We start from the raw sequence: 8022 nt of genomic DNA, 5'->3' as shown, positions 1-8022 counted from the left end.
AGGGATGGAGGAGAATGGACTGAAGCGGTCCTCCGAGCAGGAGTTACCGACACCGGGAGGAAATGGACTCCTGAGGAAAGAGCGGAGAAGTGGAGGAGATGAAGGCAGGAGCTCTGCATGCGTTGTGGACGAAAGGAACACTGGGCAAAGGACTGCCCTAACCCAGAATCGTTAGAACGTCCAGCGGAGGATCAAGGGAGCTCAGAAAGAGCTTCCAAGGCCAATTCAACTCGAGGAAGTGGGACGGCCAACCAAGGGGGAGGTCGTAAGGACGATTCAACTCGTCCTTTAGAACGGATTCGCGCCGGGATTGTGGTGGAAGAACGGGAAGGAATGGACAATCTATGGAACGTCCACATCTTAGACTCACCAAAGGGAGGTGAGCAAGAACTGTTGGACGAAGTGGGAAATGGGCAGGGGCTTTGAGGTAGATCAGGGCGAACTGCGAAGCCCCGCAACACCTTCGCCTACCACAATAAGAGCTGCACTCGCGGGGAGTCAGCCAGCTCGTCTTGCACCCCCCAACTATTCTCATCATGAAGTTTGGGCAGAAATTGTCTGCCAATATGATCAGATCATTCCTTGGCAAACGTCGGGCGTAGATTCGTATTCTTACAACTACTATGTAAGTAACGAAAAAAAGTCCATGTCGAAAAGGGGTCCTCAATGGGACCAATTTGCAAAAAGGTCACGAAGTAGGGAAAGTAGCAGAAAGAACGACAAAGAAAAAGCCTCTATGTGGGTATCTAGCTCGTATAATGATCATTGTTTCTGTTGGCTTTGACCAATGAAAAGGGGGAACCACGGACTTCGACGTTTTTCTCATCTTGATTGATGAACCGGGAAGGCCAGAAGAAACAATAAAGAGACATAGCAATCCACAAAGGCAGGGTATCAAGCAAGAAAAAGTACCCTTCATGCGTTGCCAAGTAGCCATTGTATCTGGAGATTAAAAACGAGTGAGCTCGGACAAGATTGGCTGGTACTGCTGTCAGCACTCACCCTCCAGCAAATTCAGCAATACGAAAGGCCGATCGGGTCTGGAAAAGGATTACTTATTTGCTTGTATAAGGAACGTTCAGCGTACCAAAATTCCTGTGCATGTGAGACACATGGTGTAGTACAGAATTTTTCCCGATCCTACAACTCCTTCATCATCCTTACACGCTTTCCGTTCTCCGACCTCGATGAAGACAAAGAATATGCCACACTAGTGGATAGTGGAGCAACTAGATGCTTCATAGACAAAACTGTCGCTATGCGACACCCAGAAAATTTGGTTGACCTAACAAACAGTATCCTTTGGAGCTGTTCGACGGGAAACCTACCTCCGCAGGATTGATAACTCAGACCTACACTGACTCAGTTTTGCGGATGGAACAATTCACAAGGTGGAGTTCCTAGTAACTCGATTACACCCCACGGCTCCAATTGTGCTAGGACTGCCGTGGCTACGCATGCACAACCCAGTAATTGACTGGAAGGAACTTTGCCTGACATTCCAGGACCGAAACGTTCGAATCTCAGCAGCCCTTGCGTCGGAAATTGTCCAACCAGGCGCCGAGGGAGGTACTGAGGAGCTAGGGAGGGGGTAAACGGCGAAGAAATACACGCAGGAACTCTCCAATCACCTCCTGAAGCTCCCCAACGACCTCCTGAAGCTCCACAACCACCTCCAGAAGTTCCTCAACAACTCGCGGAAGCTCCCTTAGAGCTCCAAGGACGAGGGTGAAACTAGAGGAAGTAAGGACGAAGAGTACGAAGCGAGTCAACCAGGTCCACACAAGTTATTCCCCTCGGACAAAGATCTGGGCCAGACGACCCAATCCTTATGGGGATCAACGAATGGCTAGCATTCGCGAGCGAAAGCACGGAAGAAGAGGTGGAGGAAATCCTCGAGGCTGGGCGATCCGCATGGAGAAAGTAACCCCGAAACCAACGAAGGATTCAGAGGAGGCATATCAAAAGTGGAAGAGTAGGGACACGGAACGATCCTCCTCCTGGCCGGGAGCTAAGCAAAAGTCCGGTGGAGGAAGAAAAGGAGGGAACATGGACCTTATCCCGACCTCCCCACCTTAGACATCGAAAGCCTGAACATACCCAAGATTCCTTCAAGGTCTGGTCTGACTCCCAAGGTTCAATAAGACGCAACAACTTCCGAGAAAGCAGCTCATAGCGGGTACCCATGTGGTGGAACGAAAATCGGACCCCACCATACAAGGGAAACCCATCAGCCTAATAGGAGCAGCTGGGATGGATCGTCTACTGAGGGAGGGAACCCCAGCATACTTCCTTCACATATCGCCCACGAAGGAGGGGTCCCCTACTGAGGAAATACTCCGGGCGAGTGGTAGCAACGACCCAGAAAGAAGGTGCAACAACCAAAGGATCCTGAGAATGGGAACCCTGGCCTGGAACAAGGGGGGGTCGTCAAGGAGCTCGATGAGGAAGTATCGAAGCGTCAGGAGACAGAGGAGTTTAAAGAAATCCATTCCCGTCCAATACCAGGACTACCTGGACGTATTCTCGCCCGGAGAAGCAAGAACACTACCTCCGCACCGACCCTACGATATCAAAATCGAAACGGAAGGTGATGCGATACCTCCCATAGGGAAAGCTTTACAACATGTCTGAGAAGGAGCTGAAATCTCTGAAGGAGTACATCGACGAGATGTTGGGGAAAAGGGTTCATACGATCCTCCAGCTCCCCTGCGGGAGCTCCTGTCTTGTTTGCCAAGAAAAAGGATGGTACCCTGCGACTCTGCGTGGACTATCGAGCTCTGAACAAGATTACGAAGAAGAATAGGTACCCTCTACCCCTGATAGGAACCTTAGTGGATCAACTACGGAAGGCGAAGATCTTCACAAAAATCGACCTCCGCGCAGGATTACAACAACGTCAGGGTAGCCCAGGGACACGAGTGGAAGACTGCATTCCGAACTCGGTATGGGTCCTTCGAATACTTGGTAATGCCCTTTGGGCTCACGAATGCTCCTTCCGCGTTTCAATTCTTCATGAACGAGATCTTTCACGACATGGTGGACGTTTGCGTGGTAATTTACTTGGACGACATCCTGATCTACTCAGACGATGAAGTATCCCATGTCGAACACGTCAGGAAGGTCCTTGAACGACTACGGGCGAACCACCTCCATGCAAAGCCGGAAAAATGCGCGTTCCATGTCGACACTGTCGAGTACTTGGGAGTGATCATATCACCATTGGGAGTATCCATGGATCCAGAGAAAGTAAAGGAGGGTAATGGACTGGCCAAAACCAAGGACAGTCAAGGAGCTCCAGGCGTTCCTCGGATTCGCAAACTTCTATAGGAGGTTCATAGACAACTACTCGGGAATCACCAAGGTGTTCACGAAGCTCCTACGAAAAGATTCAGTGTGGAACTGGACCCCACAGTGTAATAGTGCCTTCGAACTTCTGAAGTCAGCATTCTCCGAAGCCCCGGTTCTAGGACATTACAATCCGGACCTACCGGTAGTCCTCGAATGTGATGCCTCCGACTTGGCTATAGCAGGGATCCTATCACAGCTGGATCCTGAAACGGGGGGAGATACATCCTATCGCCTTCCATGCACGATCAATGATCTCCGCGGAACTAAACTACGACATATACGATAAGGAGCTCCTAGCTATCGTGGACTGCTTCAAACAATGGAGGGCGTACTGCGAAGGATCCCGACACCAGATCCAAGTATACTCAGACCATAACAATCTCCAGTACTTCACCACTACGAAGCAGTTAACAGCACGACAAGCCCGGTGGGCAGAGCTCCTTTCAGGATACGATTTTGTCATCAACTATCGCCCAGGGAGGTTGGGAGCCAAGCCGGACGCACTCACTCGCAGATCAGACGTGTACCCAAAGAAGGGAGCCTCAAGGGACCAGGCCTTAGCAGGGAGGGAAAGGATACTCATACCTCCAGAACGACTGAACGCTATCATCCTTATGAACAAGGACCTTCTAGTGAATCGAGTAAGGGAAGCTCCAAAAGACACGACTATAATTGAAGCACTGAGGAGGATTGCACGCAACGAGGAGGAATCTCTCGTTTGGGAGGATGGGCTGATAAAGAGGGGAGGTCGTATATACGTCCCAGACGTTGGGACTCTAAGAAAGGAGGTCCTACAGTCGTACCACGACCATAAACTGAGGGACACCCGGGGGAGAAACGCACCAAGAAGCTCGTAAATCAACTGTTTTTCTGGAAAGGGCTGTCTAAAGACGTGAATTACTACGTACGGAGCTGCCACCCGTGTCTGAGAGCCAAAGCCAGTCGCTCCAAACCCTACGGGAACCTCCGTCCACTACCAATTGGTCAACGACCTTGGTCCTCAATCTCCTTGGACATATCACCCAGCTCCCAGCCACAGCAGGCCCAGAGAAATACGATGCCATTCTCGTAGTAGTCTGCCGACTCACCAAACAGGCCATATATGTTCCTTGTCATACGACAAATAACGCGGAGGACTTTGCTAACCTATTCATAACGCACGTCTTCTCAAAGCATGGGATGCCCTCCGATATAACCTCGGACCGAGGCTCCCTATTCGTGTCTCAGTTCTGGAGGGAGCTTTGCAGAGTGTTAGGGATCGAGTCTCGCCTATCCACAGCATATCACCCCCAAACGGATGGGCAAACGGAACGTGTAAACCAGTCGGTAGAGGCATACCTCCGAATTTACTGCGCCTACGACCAAGATGATTGGGACCTCCTGCTCCCCATAGCTGAGTTCGTGTACAATAACACCCCAACACCACGACAGGTGTCTCACCCTTCTTTGCCAACAAAGGATATCACCCGAAGTTGTCAATTACGTTGGAACGGGTACAGGGAGCGGAGGTCAACGAGTACGCCTCAAACCTCAAGGAACTACATACGTACCTCCAGGAACGAATTCGAACAGCTAACGAGGGATATATGAAGTATGCGAACCAAAAACGTCAGGAGGCCCCGGACTGGAAGGAGGGCGATCAAGTTTGGCTGAATATGGAGAATGTCAAAACTAGGCGACCCATGAAAAAACTGGATCACAAATGGACGGGACCGTACTCGATACTCTCGCAAGTAGGGAGTCATGCCTACCGGTTGGACCTCCCGGGAGACCTCCACAAGATCCACAACGTGTTCCACGTGGATAGACTGAAGTCCCACTTCCACGACAAGTTCAAAAGACAGAACTCCCCACCCCCTCCAATCTTCGTAAAAGGCGAATCGGAACACTTCGTGGAGAGCATCCTAGACTCTAGACCCGTTAAAGGGAAGTCGGAGGAGGTGGAATACCTGGTTAAATGGGAGGGTTACGATGATGACTTCAACTCGTGGGTGGGATGGAGAGGAATGGTAGGCTCACTGGAACTTGTAAAGCAGTGGCACGGCACGCACAACCGAAAGCGGAAACCAAGGAGGGACCAATGGGAATTACTGGAGAAGCAAGCAAAGGATGACAGAGGGGAAGGAACGGCATCACCAGGGAGCACAGGAAGTGAGAGCGGAGAGGAGGAGGGAGAGAGACGGAGGAGCACGAACTAACGAATAACGGACAACACAACACGACGAACAAATTATGATCTCCTCATTTCCTTTTCCAAACTTCATTTCATATTATCCTTCATTACTCACTTAGCGCGCTACCCACAAACCACATCGAATGCCTATCAGTCTATATTCAAGAAACGGACGATACATTCAAGAAATGGACTACGCGACGCTAAGCAAAACATACGAAAACCAACAGCCAAAAAAATTAATAAAAAAATCGTACAGCAGACTACAATACGGGACTAGACCCCTCGCTTTTAACCGACACATCGCCCCGCACCCTAGCTTCATACTCCTCATGGGACTCATAAAGATCCTCGCCATCATCATCCATCATTGTGAGGTCGATGACGTTGGGAACGACAGGGACGGAAAGAAGGGGAACGGGGGATGAAGGAGAACGAGAATCAGGAAGGAAAAGGGGAGCCCCTGAACCTTCCTCAGGACGATCCCTGCCACCCTCCTCCGCGGGTGTGGAGGCGTTCCGACGAACAGCAGGGCCCACTGTCCCTTCCACCTCCACACTTCCCTTGGGAACACTCTCGTTGTTTCCTCCCGCTGGAACCGAATCTGTCGAAAGGGAAGGACCGCTCCCAACGTCAGGAAGCTCCGTCGGAGAAGGAAACGAGTACCGGGGACCTGGGGTGTCAATCATATCGCGAATATAATTGGCGATGAGATGCTCCCAGAAGACCATAATGGAATCCATAGCAGGGATGGCGGGGAGGTGATCGGAGGTAGGGGAAGGCGAAATCGGGATGGGATGACCAAAGGAGAAGAATCTCCTATGAAGAGGAGGTTCCAAGGAACCAGGACGAGCATCTACATATCCGGCGTGTTGGGCGGCGGTAAGAAAGGCGTCGTGAGAAGGGAAACGCGAATGAGTCAACATCTCCTGGTATAAACCTTCAACCCGGTCCGCCGCGTTGGAATAGTAATACAGAAGACTGCTCGTCGAACGAAGATGTAATTCGCCGTGGACGAAGCGAGCCTGGGACAAGTAATCCAAAACGAAGTTGATAACGGAGGCAAGACGGTCGGGAGTGTGATGAAGACCGCGGTACAGGAGGAGGGTGATGGCCTCCAGGAGACCCCCTACGTACCGGTTATGGTAATGGAGCAAGTTGGCAGGATCAGATCGGTAGAGTCGATGGGCGAAAGTGGCCAACCGACGAACTAACGCCTCCGAGGCATCAAGCTTCCGTTGCAACTCTGAAAGGGAGGGCAGTTCAACCTCGTACAGACCCTCATCTTCGGGGTACTGTCTAATCAAACCTTCCGCAACATGAGCCCTATTCCGATACTGGCAAACCAACTCCTCTAACTCCTCCAGACGATCTCGTTGACGCAGGGCACGAGCATTAGCAGCGTCAAGATCCGAGTAAGCTTCGAAGGAGCGATTGCTGGCATCATCGACTTGCTTACGGAGCTCCCCGAGTTCCTCCTTTTGACGCTTCGCCACCTCCCTGTAGGCATCCGACCCAGCATAAGCAATACGAAAACGAGTTAAAAGGTCCTGAAAAGGGACGACGAGTCAGATCAGTGAGAAGGAAACAAACGAGAACGAAACATGCCTCAGAAGAGGGCTCAGGCAATTCTGCTTTGAGAGCCTGAAATTGAGACAGAACTCGTTGGTACTCAGCACGGTCTGCCGCCACCTCCTCCAACGACCGACGACTAGATTCAAGCTCCTGGCTCCGAAGATCCAACGAGGAAGAGGTGTCGCGGAGGAGGGCGGTCAAGGTCGAAACCTGACCCCGGGACTGTGTAAGGAGCGCTCGGAGCTCCTCTACCTCCATCTTCAAACGATCATTCTCCACCCTTAGAGCGGAAGAAGCTTGGGAACGAGGATAGGGGCGCAAAGGCTCCCGGGTACGCTGAAGAGGCATAAGGTTCAATCAGAAGAAAAAAGGGAAGGAAAAGTAAACTGACCTGCTGAACAGGGGGGGTTTTTATTCTGCTCCTGGAAAAATCCTCCACCTCACTTGGAGGCACGAACTGCTCAAACGAACCAACCTGCGGAACGCGATGAAGGATCTCGGCGGAACCCTGCGATCGAGATTGGGGTACAGCCGACCCATGGGAATCTTCAGGGACGAGGTGTCCTACTCCCGGCAAATTGGGATTCTCCGAATCGGGAACGTGAGGAGGACGGAGGACGAGGACCACACGACGGTAATCCGAACCTCCCTCGACTCGAGGAACCGGAGGTGCGGTGGGGGACAGCCTATCCACAGCCTGTTCCGGACGTCGACGCTTGGGGGTAGAACCAAGATCCACCCTGATAGGTTGTTTGCGCTTTTTCGTAACTGGAGCACGAGGAGAGAGAACCGTCAGCTAACGGGGAGGTACGAGGAACCGACGTCGATGGTCCAGGAATCAACGGTTGGCGCTGACGAAACTCCCGAAGCTCCTGACGATCAAGCTCACGCTGATCCTGATCATCCAAGGGATTCAATTCAAG

The sequence above is a fragment of the Lentinula edodes genome, assembly GCF_021015755.1.
Source record: "Lentinula edodes strain Le(Bin) 0899 ss11 chromosome Unknown C8R40scaffold_60, whole genome shotgun sequence".
Lineage (NCBI taxonomy): Eukaryota > Fungi > Basidiomycota > Agaricomycetes > Agaricales > Omphalotaceae > Lentinula > Lentinula edodes.
The sequence above is the reverse complement of the archived record's forward strand: the minus strand, read 5'-3'. Positions refer to the sequence as shown.